The following is a 17,600-nucleotide window of genomic DNA, read 5'->3' on the forward strand; positions in this document are numbered from 1 at the left end:
GCTTCCACACTATTCCTTGCCTTCCAACGTGTTTCTCAAAAGACTGAACCTCGTGATATCTGATGACTGCCCTTTTTGCCATCACTCCGAGGACACTTTCCATGCATATGTCGGATGCCAAAGGCTGGCTCCACTTTTTCAACTCCTGAAATATACTTTCCGGAATTTCGGTTTTTGTTTTTCCTTCTATCATTTTGTGTACTGCATGCCTGTGTCTAACGAGAATGTCGGATCTCAAATTGTTAATTTCTTACTTGCTGAGGCGAAACTCGCGATATATATTACACGGAAGAGTAGGGTTTCTGGGATAAGTTCACCAGAATGCAGTGTTTTGTTAGCCTTTAAAGGCCTTGTGTTTGCCCGTCTTAAAATTGAATTTCACTTTTACCGAGAGACTTCTCGGGTTAATCACTTTGTTCAAAAATGGTGCAAAGCTGAAGTCCTGTGTAAGGTGGAGGGAGATGAACTTTCTTTGCTGCTCTAATTAATAGCTCATGTTTTTCAGTTCCTTGATTTAACTATTTTTGTTGACTGCTATTGTATTACTTGTTTTGCTTTTTACTTTTGTAATAAAAGACCCTAAAAGTCAAGTCAAGTCAAGTCTCTCTCTCTCTCTCTGTCTGTCTCTCTGTCTCTCTCTTACACACACACACACACACACACACACACACACACACACACACACACACACACACACACACACACACACACACACACACACACACACACACACACACACACACATCCCATCACATCTTCAATTATCCTCCCTTCTTCCCATCTATGGTACACTGAATCCTGTGGTGAAGCAGTTGCTCTGAGACTGTCCATTGAGGGCTGCCCATTTCCTACGTGGGAGTGTGAAACCGGGTGGAGTAGTGGTTGGATTGTGTACAATATTATGTTTAATAGAAGCTGTGGCAGCCTCCCAACTGGCCCTCTCCAAGTCGGCGTCACTATGATGGGTACAGGTAAGGAGCTCATCGCGGTTCCATGATTGGTTTTGGGAATTGAGGCGACAGCACGGATGTTCAACGAGAAGGTGCTGGGCTGGAATTTTGGTAGCCAAAATGCGGCTGAAGCATCGGGATGACAGCACATTCCTTCGGACGGCTGGCGAAGCAATGTTGCAGAGAAGAGGAAGTCACTCAGTCTTTGAGAGCTCCAGACACTGTTCTCATTGCGGCATTTAACTGAACGTCTATGGCCTTCGTATGGGCACTCGAAGCCGGCCTTCAACTACATGATGGCAAGAGTTGCTCTGTGTACGGTGTTAGTTCCGGCCTCCCATGATCTTCCTGCCAGTTTCTGGACGAGGTTTACGCATGCCCTGACATTTTCAACCTTCATACCGCAGAATGGCACATCTACCTCGGCATTTGATGTGTGATTATCAATATGGTGGGTGCAAACAGCTGTTTTGTTGGGGTTTGTACAGAGCTTCCATTTGTGTAAGCACTCCTCCAGTATGACAAGATCTCGGGTGAGTTGGTCCCGACAAATTTTAGTTTGGGGGCCCTGCGCTACGAGTGCAATGTCATCAGCATAGGCGAGTTTGAAGGATGTCGGCATTGGCAGATCGCTAACATAGAGGTTAAAGAGGTTGGGGGCTGGAACAGATCCTTGAGGGAGGCCATTGTTTAGTGTTCGAACACAACTGGTTTTGCCATTGAGGTTGACACAGATCTTTCGGTCACAGGAATTTGCCCTGTTTCATGAATGGCAGTATAAAGGGCCACCAACCAGGTATGACCCTTTTCTCCGAAGTTTTAAAGGAATTTGAGAGTATCCAACTTCCCTGTCGTATCCAACTGCTCCAGGGATCTGTGTATTTTGCAAGTGAGAAGGTGGAGAAGGTTCTGTCAACCCTCCACACTGACTCTGCTACTGGACCAGACAGCATCAGCTCATGTCACAAAAACCCGCTCTACTGCTCTTGCACATACCCTCTCTGCCCTTTGCACCCTATCATTTGCGCTAGGTCATCCTACATCTGCTAGGAAATCATACGACATCACTACATTACATAAAAGGTGCAAAAACTGATCCTTTCAACTGTAAACCTATCAGCTTACTTCCAATAATCAGCAAGGTCATGCAATCCATCATCACAGTTGATATGAACCCCTTGGTTTTCTCCAACAGCCTCAATTTAGATCACAAATTTAGTTTCAGACCAGGTCATTCTACCTTGGACATGCTGCTTCTACTCATCCAACAATGGTTGGAGACCCTCAATGTCAACACTGAGATCAGGGCCGTCTCTCTTGGCATATCTCATGCTTTTGATACACTCTGGCATTCCACCCTGTGCTCCAATCTCTCTGACTATGACATTCAAGCCCAACACCACCCATGGTTTACTGACATCCTATAGTCACATAGCCAACATGTGGCTCTCAACGGAATCCTTTACTCTCCTTTCACTGTCAAGGCTGGAGTGCCCCAAGGCAGTGTTCTGGGCCCAGTACTATTCCTGATCTTCATAAATGATCTCTCTGACTCTCTGGAAAAAAACCTCTTTAATCTATCTCTATTTGTTGATGACTCCACTTTCCACCATGACATCCCTCATCCTTCATCCTTCATCCTTCAGCCAGGCAGACTACAGCCTCTTCCCACTCTTCAGATCTTGAAGAAAAGTCAAAAATTGGTCAAACTTGGAATATGTCTTTCAATCCTGACAAATCACACTCTCACTCGGAAAGGACTGTCTGGCAATCCACTCCCCACACCCCCATCCATCACCCCATCTACTTTCTTAACAATCCTCTTGAGGAAATTCAGTCACTCAAACTCCTGGGTCTCACTATCAGCCATGATCATTCTTGGGCAAACCACATTTCAAAGCTGGCATACAAAGCGAGTTGCAGACTGGGCATCCTCCATCATACAAAGTCCTTTCTTGGCACACCTGAACTCCTATCCACCTACAAGGCCTTCATCCACAGCTTGATGGAGTACTGCTCTCCCCTCTGGGCTGGCACCCCTGCCTCAGATGTTGCTCAGTTTGACGCTGTGGTAACCAAGGCCTTCAGGATCATTGGAATCTCCTGTGCTGAATCTGAGTCTATGGGCCTATCACTTTTCCGTCTCTGTGTTCTTCCGTTCCCTTTTTAGTCTTGCACCCTCTACTCCTTAAGGATTAAATCTGTGCTTTGTTCCCATCTCCTAGGTTTCTGCTGGGTGCTCACGGTGCACCATCAACCCCTTCTGGTGAAACTACCTAAATCCAGGATCACTGCTCATCTCCATTATTACTGTTTTTCTTTCATTCGTTACTCTTTTTCTCACCTATTGAACCAATTTCCTCATTCTCTTCAATCACATTCTTCCTTCCAGGTCTTAAAGACAGCTGATCACAAAAACGAAAACCATGATCTTTTCTACCCATGTTAACCACACCAAACTCTTTTCAAATTTCCAGATTTCCCCTACCTGAGAGTTTCCTTCTGTGTCCATCTTGTTCACCCATGCATCCTTTCCTGCCCTCCATATGCATTGTTTGTCCAAGTCTCCATTTATCTTGTATTTCAACTCCTCTGTTGGTGCCCCACTCCCCTCTCCACTGTTCCATTTGTCTTGTTACATGCTGATCCACTCAGTGTATACTGTACACATCAGTGTCCACGAACCTCGACCCTGTACTATATATTGTTGCGGATATGGGATTTGGATCCATCCATATCCGCTTGTAAATATTCCCCTATTTCCCCAATACTTCCCAACTATCCCCAATCCCCCATTCCCTAGTCCCATTTTCTGTAAACAACACTCTGTAGCCCCGACCTTCCCCTATTTCCCCCCTTAAATGTCGTGCCCAGGTCCACCGCATCTCACGTAGACAACTATAGGACATCTTGCTAGTTATTCTTAGTCTATGTCAGTTAAGGACTCGTTTCCATTAATTCTGACTCTTCGTTGCACCAGAATGTGATTGTATGGCACCGTTAGAAAGTTTAGGACCTCCCAATACCTCCCCGCAGCTCTTCCTCATGGTACAACAACAACAACAACAACAACAGCGGCGGCGGCGCGGGGAGTGTGCGTCCTCACTCCGGCTTGGTTAGCCGCCATTGAACACGTGCTCCGACGGGGTTACCACGCAGGGGCTCGCTGTCAGCTCCTCGTCAAGGGCGGAGCCCGGTAACCCCCCGCACCCAATGGAAGCGGCGGACCGATTCCATCTGGGGCGGAGCCGGCGAGCCGAGGGCGTGTCACTCCCCGCTGGGCATGCGCAGGAAGGGGGAGGTGACGTCAGATGCGCGCTGGACTTGAAGGAAGAGAGACGCCACCAACCGAGCGCTGTGCCACCTCCCTGCATCTACTGGACCGTGCTGTATCCTGTCCCTGAGCCAAGGTGCACCTTGTGCTATCGACTGCCTGTCCTTCCCTGCCACCAATCCCTGTGTAAGTCAGTCTTGTCCCGTTTGTCTGTGGTCTGTCGGGGATAAGATAAGACTGTGTCTAAGTGCCCATCTTTTCTGTGCTTTACCTCTTACCGTGTAATCTACCCGTTTCTGCATCACCAATTATATCCTCCTCCGGAGGTCTTGAGAACTGTACCCCTTGTGTCATTGCATTTATCCCAGCCGTTGTGTCCTTTCCTTCATTGATTTAGCATAGCGCGACTTGGTCAACGTCGAGTGGAATCGGGCGGGATAGGGTTCTAATCGGGGAGTAACTGTGCGGACGCGGTAATACCAAACCGCTCGGTAAACTAACATCTCAAACCGCGTCTGTAACAATATCAATATCAAAAAAAATATATATATATATATATATATTGTTGTGGATTTGAGAATTGTTATAAATATCACCCTCATTAAGTGTAATGAATTCTTGTAAATATCTCCGTTTTGTGTGTAAAGGTCAACGGTCGTCCCCCTTAGTTAATCCATCGCATGCATGTAGAAAATCATATACCCTTCTAAATAGTTATTTCCTTATTCTGTGTATTAGCTTAAGGCTCTGTTTCCCATTAATTGACACTGCATTGCACCGAATCAGATAAGACAGAATCCCTTTTCAAGTCTCCCCCAATCCTCTCAGTGCATTGGGTGGTTTTCTTCACCCCAAACTCCATTACGCACGCGGTCAAGCCCACAAACAAGGGCGTTGCCCGCCCTTTGTCATCAGAAGGTGGAGCCAGGAAAGCCCCGAACGACCAACCACAAATCAGTGGGTATGGCTTGGTAGGGCGTGTCATATAACCCGCAGCGCGACGCCCCCACCTCAGATGATTGAGGGAGAGAGATGCGCGCAAGAGTTCAGTGAGGGACTGCTTGGTGAAAGAGGTGAAGGACGAAGTCATTGAGGGAGCCAGAGAGTTGAAGGAGCCCGAATAGAGAGCTCTGGGAAAGGAGACGCTGTTCCAACCAGCCTTGCCACGACAAGCTCCGACGTGTTGCTGCGAGCATCCCGGCCGTGTGGACCCGAGTGTGGAGGGGCGGCGGCTGCTCACTCCCGGCCCGACCATTCTCCTGCTCCAACTGAACCTTCCTCTCCTTCCAGCCATTCGTTCCTGCCTTCATTCCCCATTCATGTAAGTCTGATTGTCATCTGTTTTGTGTGTCTTGTCCTGGGGTATAAGTAAGTTTGTATAGGTAAGTTAGTATTGCACTGTGTCTTCTGATCCTTCCATCTTTCTGTCTTTATTTTCGTATCTTTCCTTCTCCTTGGTTCTTTTGGTCTTGTACATAATAGTTAGTAATAAATCATATTTGTTCTTCCCACTTTTGCCTTCTTCTTCTTCACATCCGTTCGTCTTTGAGGTTTCCACATTGAACACCTGTGGCGCGATTTTGGCCAACGTTTCGGAATCGGGTTAGTGAATGCTAATGACTCGAACTTCAGGTTGCTAAAAACCGCTCGGCAACTAGACCATCTAAAACCGGGGTTCGAGCGGGAGTCCCTCCCCTGCTTCGCGGTCAGGAGTGGCACTCAGGTCCTTGGGACTTTTCATAGACCAAATACCTTGGCTGCTCCCGACCGGAAGGAGCGTTGTGACTTCAGGACTCACGTCGGTCAGTCATAGACAAGGGGATTAATCCCCCCCTTCTTAAGGGGAAAAAGGCAGACGTTGGGTTCCGTAACAATATATATCAATATATCAATATATATATATATATATATATATATATATATATATCAATATATATATATATATATATCAATATATATATATATATATATCAATATATATATATATACAGTGGAACCTTGACTTACGAGTGCCCCAACTTACGAGTTTTTCGAGATACGAGCCGTCACTCTGGCAGTTTATTGCTTTGAGATGCGAGCCGAGATCCGAGTTACGAGCTTTCGCCACCCGGTCACGTGGTTATCTTGCCGTGCACGTACAGTATCTCTGTCGTAGTATAGCGCTGCATTTTAGTCAAACTCGGTATCGTTTTGAGCGCACGGTTCAGACCTTCAAGAAAAATTTTATTTTGTAAAAATCGAGCCACGCGTTCAAAAGATATGACCGGTTTTGTTCGCCGGCACGTCGGCGCTCGAATCGAATCGAGTTAAAACGAACACTGCCGTTGTCGGGTCCGTCTGAGACAACCACCGGGCCTAGAACGCTGGGACCGGTCTCGTTGGATAGGCCTGGATCAGATCTCGAAACGCTGGAAGCTGCACCTCTCTGTGATAATCTTGTGGACCATGACAAGAGATCGTGCGACACGTGGTTATCTTGACGTGCACGTACAGTATCTCTGCCGTCAACTTGTTCAGAGTGCCGGCGATAGCTCGCCTTCTCTTTGTGGAAAACACGGTGAGATCCTTAACATCCAACAACTAATGGGACGCAAACGGGGCGCCCAGTTTAGCGGTACACACATTGATGAATCACCCTGCCTGTGATTCACCCATGACAGGTTATAGCTGGCTCGGGATTCAAACCCAGGCTGGACAGTTTAGACTTTAGAGTCAAGTGTGCGTACCTCCAGTCCAGGCCATCCTGCCAACTTGTATGCTGCATACAGGTGAAATATAAAGCGCGAGATATTTTTATATATACTGTATATTTAAAAAAAAATTGGTGTGGTTTTTGGCGGGCTGGAACGGATTAATAGCATTTCAATGCATTTCAATGGGGAAATTTGATTTGAGATACGAGCAATTTGAGTTACGAGCTCGGTCACAGAACGAATTAAACTCGTAAGTCAAGGTTCCACTGTATATCAATATATCAATATATATATCAATATATCAATATATATATTGTTGCGAATATGGAATTTGACCTCCATATCCGCTTGTAAATATTCCCCTATCTTCTCCGATACTCCCCAACTCTCCCCTTACCCCATTCCCTAGTCCCATTGTCTGTAAACAACACCCATTAGAGCCGATCTTCCCCTTCATTCCCCCATTAAATGTCGTGCCCAGGTCCCCCGCACCACACGTAGACAACTTTCGGACATCTTCCTAGTTATTCTTATTCTATGTCAGTTAAGGCCTTGTTTCCATTAATTATGACTCTTCGTTGCACCAGAATGTGATGATATGGCACCAGTAGGAGTTTAGGACCTTCCCATACCTCCCCGCATCTCTTCCCATCATCTCAAGCTCCAACAACAACCCCAACAACAGCGGCTTTGCGTCCTCACTCCGGCTCGGTTGGCCGCCATTGAACATGTGCTCGACGGGGTTACCCAGAAGGGGGCTCCCTGTCGGCCCCTCGTCAAGGGCGGAGCCGGTAACCCCCGCACCCAATGAGAAGCCATGGGCCGATGCCATATGGGGCGGAGCTAACGAGCGAGGGCGTGACTCCCCGCCGGATATACGCGGCCCCGCGCCGGACGTGACGTGAGATGCGCCCCGAGCTTGGAAGGAAAAGACGCCACCCTCCCGAGCGCTGAGCGACCTCCCCAGCTTGAGACCAAAGTCGCGACCCACAAGCGCTGTGATACCTTCACGCATCTCTGGACACCACCGTACGTGATCCTGCCCTGAGCACAGGTGCACCTGGAGCGATCGCTACCCGCTTTCCTGGCCATCAAACCCCGTGTGAGTGAGCCTTGTCCCGCGTTTACCTGTCGTCTGTCCGGGGATAATATAAGTGTGTTTAAGTGCCCACCTTCCTATGTTTCCCTCTTGTCCCTGTAATCTAAACCTTCCGCAATTGTAATAACAACCTTTGAGAACCGTATCCCTGGTGTCGTATTGTGTGATTGTAATCCAGCCGGGTGTCTTCTTTTTCTTATTGAGCCAGCATAGCGCGATTAGTCAACATTCGGGCACAATCGGGTAACTTGTACGGATACGGCGGCCATCCCGCTCGGCCCACCATACCATCAAAGTCGTATCTGTAACAATTGGTGTCGGGAGTGAGATTCGAGGCCCGACCAAATTTTGAAGGAAAAAAAAAACGAATAGAGGAAAAAAAAAAAATTTGGTCAAAATTTGGAGCGGCCGAAATTTGTTTTGTTTTACGAAACTCGAATTTTGCAAGTCGCGCTATGGCGGATCAAGACGGCTGGGGTCCGGTAGGGGAGAGTGAGGTAGGGTCGATCCAGGACCAAAATGAGGGACGTGAGGAGAGCGAAACAGCGAGGGTAGCAGGCGCGCAAAATGGCGCCTCGCTGGTCACCGCGCCGGCGACCGTGACAGCGCCCCTGGTGGATCCGAACCTTTTCCTCCTGCAAATGGGGGCCCTTATGGACAGGCTAGAAGCCAAAATGGGACAAATGGGGAACCGGATGGATGCTCAGGGTGAGCGATTGGAGGGCCAAATGGGGGTAATGAGGGACGAAGCGAGGGCTCGGAGTGAGCAATTGGGGGTAATGAGGGACGAAGCGAGGGCTCGGAGTGAGCAATTGGGGGTAATGAGGGACGAAGCGAGGGGTACCAGTGAGGGGTTAGACAATAATTTTGAGGAGTTAGACAAGAAATTTGGGAAGATAGACAATAATTTTGAGGGGTTAGACAACGGGATAAAAGAGGTGAGAAATGGGTTAATGGGGGTAGAAAACAGAATGGCCGCTCAAGAGAATCAAATGGAAGGGATGCAAAAAGGGTTAGAGGGGTTAGAAAACAGTATGGAAGGCAAATTGAGGGACATGAGGGACCAAGCGGAAAGGGAAGTTAAACAAATGGAGCAGCAGATAGAGGGGGTCAGAATGGGGGTAGAAACCAAACTGGATGCTCACAGGGAGGAAATGGAGCAGATGAGGGTGGCATCTGGGCAGGAGATGCAAGTGATGGGAGAGGAGATCAGAAGAGGAGTGAGTGAGGAGGTCGGAGGAGTGCGCGAGGAGGTGAGGCACTGTGAGGAGCACATGGAAAAGGAGGTGAGAAAGGCGACTGTAAAGTTACAAGGGGGCATAGAGGACCTGACGCAGGAGGTGGAGCAGCTGACGGTGGGACAGACGGAGTTAGTGGAGCAGGTTCAAAGGAACACTGCGGTATTAGGAGGTTTAAAGGCGACACAAAAAGAAATTAAAAACGACTTGATAGCGACGAAGAGGGAATGTCAGATGGTACGTGAGGGACTGACAACGAGGTTGGACGAGGTGATAGAGGTAATGGAGACGAAGGACCGGCAGGTGAGGACGCACCTGGAAACGGTCAAGGTAGCCTTGGAGGACGAGCTTGAGGAGACGTACCGGGGAATAAAAGAGGTGAAGCACAAATTAGAAGAAGTGGAAGAAGGGATGAGCGAAATTAAGAAGCGACGGAGAGGGGATAAGAAGGAGATAAAGGAAGAGATAAAAGAATTGGTCCAAAGTCTGTGTTTGGATCGTGATGATGTGCTCATTAACCGGATGAGGGATTCGCAGGTGATGGAGGAGAAGCGAAGAGGAAGAGGACCCGGTGTAAGTGGTGACCAATATGGTCGTGCGTATGATGCGCCAGGGGATTTAAGAAGCTTGGGGGTCGAGATAGACCCGGGTGTTCGTGAGAGGCCGTTGGTGAAGTGTGCGACAGGTCTGGTGTGCGAAAAAGGAGGTGTGCAAGAAAGTCCGACTCTGGGGTGTGTGAGGAAAAAGTGCGTGCCAAGGAGTAGTGAGGGTGCTGGCGAGAGTGAGTCGGTCGTAGCGCGTGTGCGAGGGAGCACATGGAAGCGCGGTGTGGTAAGTGTTACAGAGGGTGTGACGGGAGAGTGTGCGCGAGAAAGGTGTGTGACGGACAGGTGCATGAGGAAAGAGTGCGCTGTCAGAAGTAAGGAAGAGTGTCCACCTGTGGTGAGTGTTACAGAGGGTGTAACGGGAGAGTGTGCGCGAGAAAGGTGTGTGACGGACAGGTGCATGGGGAAAGAGTGCGCTGTCAAAGGCAAGGAAGAATGCACACCTGTGGTGAGTGTTACAGAGGGTGTAACGGGAGAGTGTGCGCGAGAAAGGTGTGTAACGGACAGGTGCATGGGGAAAGAGTGCGCTGTCAAGAGTAAGGGTGAGTGCGCTGTCAGGAATGGAGGTGAAAGTAGTGAGAGTGACATGGAGCGTGAGTTAGTTGTGACAGGTGAGCGAGGATGTACACCTGGGATGGAAGGATGCACACCTGGAATGGTAGAGCGTGAGTGGGAATGCACGCTGGAGTTGGTGGTGAGGCACGTGGTTGGGTGTGCGAATGAGGGCACGCCTGTGATTGTCACAGAGGAGGTGACCGAGGAGGGGGTGCGAAGCGGTGTATTGGTGAGGTGTGCGACCAACGAATGTGTGCCAAAGTGTTCGGTGGTCAGGTGTGTGACCAAGGCTGTGAGTGGAATGAGGGTACCTGGGTGTGTAAGGAAAGGTACGAGGGGCATGGAAACGGCTGGATGTGTGAGCAAGGAACGGGCTGCGGGGTGTAAGCGTCCAGGTGAAGCATCGACGTTAGACGGGGTAGAGTGTAGAACGACTTATAGCCGAATCGGGCCCTCGGTGCGTGCCGGGCCTCGCTTTGAACGGCCGCGTCCAGGCTCCACTAGGCGGAGCTGGCAGCCCGATAGGAAGGGTCGTTATGGCGACCACGTTTTGTTGAGACGTGCCGGCAGGTCGAGATCGGGACATTGGATGGCTCCACGCCGAGGTGATGCGTGGGATCTCGGCCCGGGTAAACCTCCTTCCCTGCACCGAGTGCCGGACGCATCCAGCCGCTGGCACAAAACAACCAGCATCCATTGCTTGGCTTTACGAAGCCGGGCTTTGGACAGGAATTGGCGCACCGAGAGGCAGTAGTGAGTAGACTGGGTGATGAGGTTAGTGTTTTGGACCCAAAATTAGAGAAAAGCAAAATTTGATGATTGGCAAAGGATTGGCAGAGTGATGATTGGTAATGGTACAGTGATTGGCAGATGATTGGCAAATTTTTAATTTGTTGAAATTTGATGTGCAAAATTGGTAGTGAGAGACCCCCGATGGGGTGGGATGGCAAATCTGCCACCCTTCCCATGCGGGGGGCAAAGGAGCAATAGCTTATGGGGTGTATGGCAGTGAAAACTAGCCCGGGTGGGTTAGGATATGGTGTGTAGGGATCTAGCGAAGATGACATTAGGTAACGTTAAGTTTAGTTAGTGACTGATACCTGTAGTGGGGACGCAGGTAGATTAGTATGGATGATAATGACGTGGGAGCGCAATAGTTTAAAGGGACGACTGGAAGCGCAAGTTTCAGAAGGGAGTAGTTAGCTGAGATGATGCCGTGTGAGTGAGAATTGAACAGGTGTGATTGCACAGGTGTGCAACTGGACAGGTGTGATTGCACAGGTGTGCAACTGGACAGGTGTGTGGAGCAGTGTATGAGTAGTGAGTGAGTGGATCAGCGCGAATGCGCTTGGGGAGAGAAGGGTGCAGGTGGCACCAGGTGTGAGAGCACAGGTGTGCAGGTACAGGTGTGTGGAGAGAGTTGGAGTGAGTGGTACGGAGTGGTGTGCATGGTGCGAAGGTGTGGATGGGGGAAGAGTGGACCCCTTTCACGAGCACCCGGGGCGGGTAGTGTAAGTGTTAGGTAGAGGGTGCAGGTAAATTGTGGTTGGATATTGGCATTTGTGGTGCGGTTGCAGAATGGTGTTGTGAATGGGTGCATTAGTGTTGTGGAAATGGCTGGGCGTGTAGCCTGTTAGTGTGTGTAGTTGGTTGGGCACTCCACCACTGTGAGGATGTCGGCCAGGTGAGGCCGCAGGTGGGCTCTGGGAGCCGGTAGTTGTGAGTGGGTGGCCTGAGGATCCCGGGTGTGGATCGGGCAGCCCAGTGCCAGAGAGGGCACGGAGTGGGGAGAGAGCCAGAGGGCCTTCCCAGGTAGTTAGGTTAGGGTGAGGAGCAGGTAAGCTCGGAGGCAACTGCAGTGGTGGAGGTGTGCAGGTGGGTAGACCCACTGGGAGAGGTACACGCCGCAGCCCAGAAATTGTGCGAGGGCACCGGGAGATGAATCGGGGGAGTGAGACCCCAAATTGAAGAGCACCACAGTTTGGCCAATGGGAATTGGTTTTTAGAACCCATAGTGTAAGAGGGCCAATGGTTTGGCCGGAGAAAGCCCCCGGGTAGTGTAAAGTTGTTAAAGTCATTTAGGAGATAGTTAGGATTGATGAACCTGTCGCACCATACGCAGCCACTTGCCTGTGGTGATGATGATGACTCCACACCTGTGTTTTCTTTGTTTGTTGCAGGAAATGAGATTGCTGTGAGGATTTGTGAGACGCATCACGACGTGGATGAGACATTGGGGTGATTCCATCTCTCCCTCCCTAGGAGGGACTGATGATGAATTGGTGATGGCAAATTTTGATGTTCAGTTGGAGATGGCAAATTTTGATGAGAGTTGAAAATGGCAAATTTGATTTGGTTAGGAGGGAGAGAAGACGAATTTGGTATATGGGAGGAACGGGGAAGACAGTAGGGATGTTTGTGGATTTGTAAAGTAGATGTTTATGGGTAGTGTTGTGTTTTGTTGATACAGTAAGGGGTAAGGGAGGGGCCATGTAGGTTACCTGGTGGGGGGGGCGTACGGTAGGAACGTACCTGTCTCACCTGGTTCCCATGTGCCCCCAGTGTGCATTACCTTACATTGCGTGCACTTTTGCGCCCTTACCACCTTACTCACTTGTCTGCTTCTTTTGTCTCCCACCTCCGAGGATCTGGCTTTGGGGTAGAGAGAGAGGAGAGAGAGGTGCTGGCGACGCAGTTGTGGGCCTGCACTTTCGCTGTTCGCTGCCTGGATCGGTACACCATATGGACCGCAATGTTTGTGGCCACCCACAATGGACCGCAGTTCGTTTGCGGCCAAGCACCACCCGGGGATGGACCTATGGGTCAACGTGGCACCTATGCCATACAGGTGAACCACTTTTAGTTAACCACCAAGTGCACCACAAGAAGAGCAAGAGACACCTGCAGGGTTAGGGGTTGTCGCATTTATTTTTAATCATTGAACAATGGTGACTGCACCGATTGGTGGTGGGGTGGTGCTTTTGATGCTGGGAAAGGGTGCTCTGCACGTTATTAAAGGCCGTCGGCCACAGAGCACTCGTGGGTTGGTGTATCGATGTTGGCAAGCGCGCTCTCTCTATGCATAACATCTGCATGTGTTCCTCCAAAAACAGGTCCTGGATCGTAGTGTAAATAGCAGCGTAGTCTTGTAAATAATGCTCCCTACCGGCTGTATGTTTAGTTTGAGGATTCTTTCCGGATTCGGTTATCCTGTGGGTGTGTTTCTGAGAGGAGAAGGGTGCAACGTCGCAGGGGGACATATTTACTCATTTGTGAATATCTATAAAACTGTCGCACTCAGGGTAGAGTTAATAGTAGAGGGAACTACATTGCGTGCCACACTAAAGTAGGTAAAAATTTATCGGGTCGGGACGCCCCGAGGGTAGAGAAGGGTGCAATGTTGCGAATATGGAATTTGACCTCCATATCCGCTTGTAAATATTCCCCTATCTTCTCCGATACTCCCCAACTCTCCCCTTACCCCATTCCCTAGTCCCATTGTCTGTAAACAACACCCATTAGAGCCGATCTTCCCCTTCATTCCCCCATTAAATGTCGTGCCCAGGTCCCCCGCACCACACGTAGACAACTTTCGGACATCTTCCTAGTTATTCTTATTCTATGTCAGTTAAGGCCTTGTTTCCATTAATTATGACTCTTCGTTGCACCAGAATGTGATGATATGGCACCAGTAGGAGTTTAGGACCTTCCCATACCTCCCCGCATCTCTTCCCATCATCTCAAGCTCCAACAACAACCCCAACAACAGCGGCTTTGCGTCCTCACTCCGGCTCGGTTGGCCGCCATTGAACATGTGCTCGACGGGGTTACCCAGAAGGGGGCTCCCTGTCGGCCCCTCGTCAAGGGCGGAGCCGGTAACCCCCGCACCCAATGAGAAGCCATGGGCCGATGCCATATGGGGCGGAGCTAACGAGCGAGGGCGTGACTCCCCGCCGGATATACGCGGCCCCGCGCCGGACGTGACGTGAGATGCGCCCCGAGCTTGGAAGGAAAAGACGCCACCCTCCCGAGCGCTGAGCGACCTCCCCAGCTTGAGACCAAAGTCGCGACCCACAAGCGCTGTGATACCTTCACGCATCTCTGGACACCACCGTACGTGATCCTGCCCTGAGCACAGGTGCACCTGGAGCGATCGCTACCCCGCTTTCCTGGCCATCAAACCCCGTGTGAGTGAGCCTTGTCCCGCGTTTACCTGTCGTCTGTCCGGGGATAATATAAGTGTGTTTAAGTGCCCACCTTCCTATGTTTCCCTCTTGTCCCTGTAATCTAAACCTTCCGCAATTGTAATAACAACCTTTGAGAACCGTATCCCTGGTGTCGTATTGTGTGATTGTAATCCAGCCGGGTGTCTTCTTTTTCTTATTGAGCCAGCATAGCGCGATTAGTCAACATTCGGGCACAATCGGGTAACTTGTACGGATACGGCGGCCATCCCGCTCGGCCCACCATACCATCAAAGTCGTATCTGTAACAATATCAATATATATATATATATCAAAATATATATATATATATCAAAATATATATATATCAAAATATATATATATCAAAATATATATATATCAAAATATATATATATCAAAATATATATATATCAAAATATATATATATATATATATCAATATATATCAATATATATATATATATATATATATATATATATATATATATATATATATATATATATATATATATATATATATCAATATATATATATATATATATATATATATATATATATCAATATATATATATATATATATATATATATATATATATATATATATATATCACAAATGTATCCCAAGTAGGAACCTTTATAAAGTATGCTATGGCATACAAGAGATGGCAGGATCAAGGCTTATAGGATTGCACACTCCCATCCAAGCAGCCTAGCCTGGGTCCAAATCTTGACCCAGCTCTAAACGGTCATCCCACTGTTTCCAAACACCTACAAGGTGTTTCAATGCATCAATGCACGTGTCATCCAGCAGATGGATGTTAATATGGAGGAGCCTTAATCTGCCAGCAATGGTCAGTGATCCATGGTATTAAAGATTCCTGGTTGGTATTTTCACAAAAGAGTGGACTTGCTTTCGCTGGCATCCGGAACAAATTCCAAATTCTTGCCCCGACTGACTGCTGGGATGGCAATGGCCAACCACACAGCATAACCCTAGGCAAGCGACTGCTTCGGCAGTCAGAACGGTACATCGATTATGATGAATGCACGCAAACATTCTGACCAAGTGTTGATTTCCTCTTCAAGCCACATTTACAGATTACCACAGCATCCTAAAACACTTTGACCATTAAAATTATTCACGGCAAGGTTTTCCCCAACTCAAAATACTTCCCTCGGTCAAAGTGTAAAAGTCAAAATTAATACGCAGCATGCCAAAATGTGTCTGACGTGGTTTAGCATCTGCAAGAAACCACGTGACACCTTCAAAACCATATTATATAACTTACAATAAATAAATTGCTTCCTTGTGACGAAAATAGCCTGGTGTTGGCTTAACGGTTAGGGTGCCGGCTTGGGATCCTAGGATCCTGGGTTTGAATCCTTGTCACAACACACAACAACAACATGCATTTTAAGGCCATTTTCCCTGCTAGAGCGGGGGTTAGCCTTGCGATCCCCATGACAATCTTCTCCATTTTGCCCTATTTTCTGCATCTCCCCTTGTTAACCCCCTTGCCCGCATTTCTTCTTCCACCATCTTTAGCCAAGTCTTTCTCGGTCTTCCCCGTCCTCTACTTCCTTCTACATTAATTTCCATCACTCTTCTCAACCAGTCACTTTCATCCTTCCTCAACACATGACCAATCCATCTCAACCTGTTTCTCTTCACAGCATTCATCACAGGCTCTATTCCCATCATCTTTCGCAATTCATCATTTGTCTTCCTCTCTCTCAACGATACTCCGCACATCCACCGAACCATTCGCATTTCCACCCTTTCCAGCCTTCGTTGCTGCTCTACGTTCATTACCCATGTCTCGCTCCCATAAATCATAACACTTCTCACACATGCAGCATACACCTTTCCCTTCAGCTTCAAGGACACTCCCCTCCTCATCAGCACGCCACTCAGTTCCCGAAACTTCTTCCATTCACATCTCACTCTAGCAACCGTTGCCGGGTCTGATCCACCTTCTCCATTCAGCATGTCTCCGAGGTAGCAAAATGTTTTCACACCTTCCAGCTTCACGCCATCTCCAAGATCCAACTCAACATTTCCTCCATCTGCAGCTCCTTCTGTGCACACCTTACATTTGAATGTAGCTGCCACACTGGTCAATGACCCTCTCAGACCACTATATCCACTCAGCTCAGACCACTATATCCACTTGATGAACCCACTCAGCGCACATTGTACATTGAATGGAGTTCACTCCGACACCCTTCCTGCACACAGCACATGGCCACTTCCCAGTTCTTTCCACCTCACCACATGCTTTACCACTCACCATCACCTTCGTCTTTCCGATATTCACCTTGAATTGAATCCTGGTCGATCGCTGAATTAACACCAGGAGGGTTGACTCAGCCTGTCATCCTTCTGTGGTCGGCAAATTGAGTACCAGTTCACTGGTAATTCCCTGTGTGTCGCAAGAGGCGACTAACAGGGTTGGCGACAGGAAGGGCATCCGGCCATAAAACATTGCTTCAAAAAAGGGGACCAAGGTGCCCAAAAAAGGCCAACCCCTACTCTGCGGGGAAAAATGGCCTCTAAAGGTGGCTCTTATGACTAAAATAAATTAATTAAGAGTGACTATGTAACACATGCAAAAAAATCAGCAGGAAATTGAAGCCTGGTCAAAACTATGTGCAAACCCATGGGGAGACTGCAAACGGTTGATTACAGGATTTTGGATCGACTACAAAACACCGCATGCAATCGTCAACTTGATAATCTGCTGACTGCAATAAAGGAAGATATGCAAAATGTGATTTCCCCACAAAGTACCCCATGCCAGGAGAATTAGCACCACGGCAAATTCTTTGTCTCCAGTGTCAGCTGTTCAAACTGAGCGGCCAAGAACCAGAATTGCTGATCCCAATCCTCCACCATCTCCCCCAGCCCCTCTACACCTGCACAAGGTGCTAATCCGCAGATTAAGCAAATGTTAAAGGCAGCTTGGACAAGCTATTTCACCG

General features: G+C 48.5%; 3 protein-coding genes across 3 annotated transcripts in view; 2 read left to right on the forward strand and 1 right to left on the reverse strand.

Moving 5' to 3' along the window:
- Positions 1-17,600, forward strand: part of DTD1 (D-aminoacyl-tRNA deacylase 1) — a 903,613-nt gene that overhangs the window by 187,086 nt on the left and 698,927 nt on the right. The gene's annotated exons all lie outside the window — the stretch shown is intronic.
- The window catches only part of THADA (THADA armadillo repeat containing), a 259,593-nt gene that overhangs the window by 112,888 nt on the left and 129,105 nt on the right, over positions 1-17,600 (reverse strand). The window lies entirely within an intron of this gene.
- Positions 13,030-17,600, forward strand: part of BTBD7 (BTB domain containing 7) — a 643,025-nt gene continuing 638,454 nt past the window's right edge. The window contains exon 1 of the mRNA XM_078779099.1: positions 13,030-13,262. The gene's annotated coding sequence lies outside the window, so the exon portion shown is untranslated. The remainder of the gene's footprint in view (positions 13,263-17,600) is intronic.

The sequence above is a fragment of the Myxine glutinosa genome, chromosome 5, assembly GCF_964187855.1.
Source record: "Myxine glutinosa chromosome 5, kmMyxGlut1.1, whole genome shotgun sequence".
NCBI classification, from domain to species: domain Eukaryota; kingdom Metazoa; phylum Chordata; class Myxini; order Myxiniformes; family Myxinidae; genus Myxine; species Myxine glutinosa.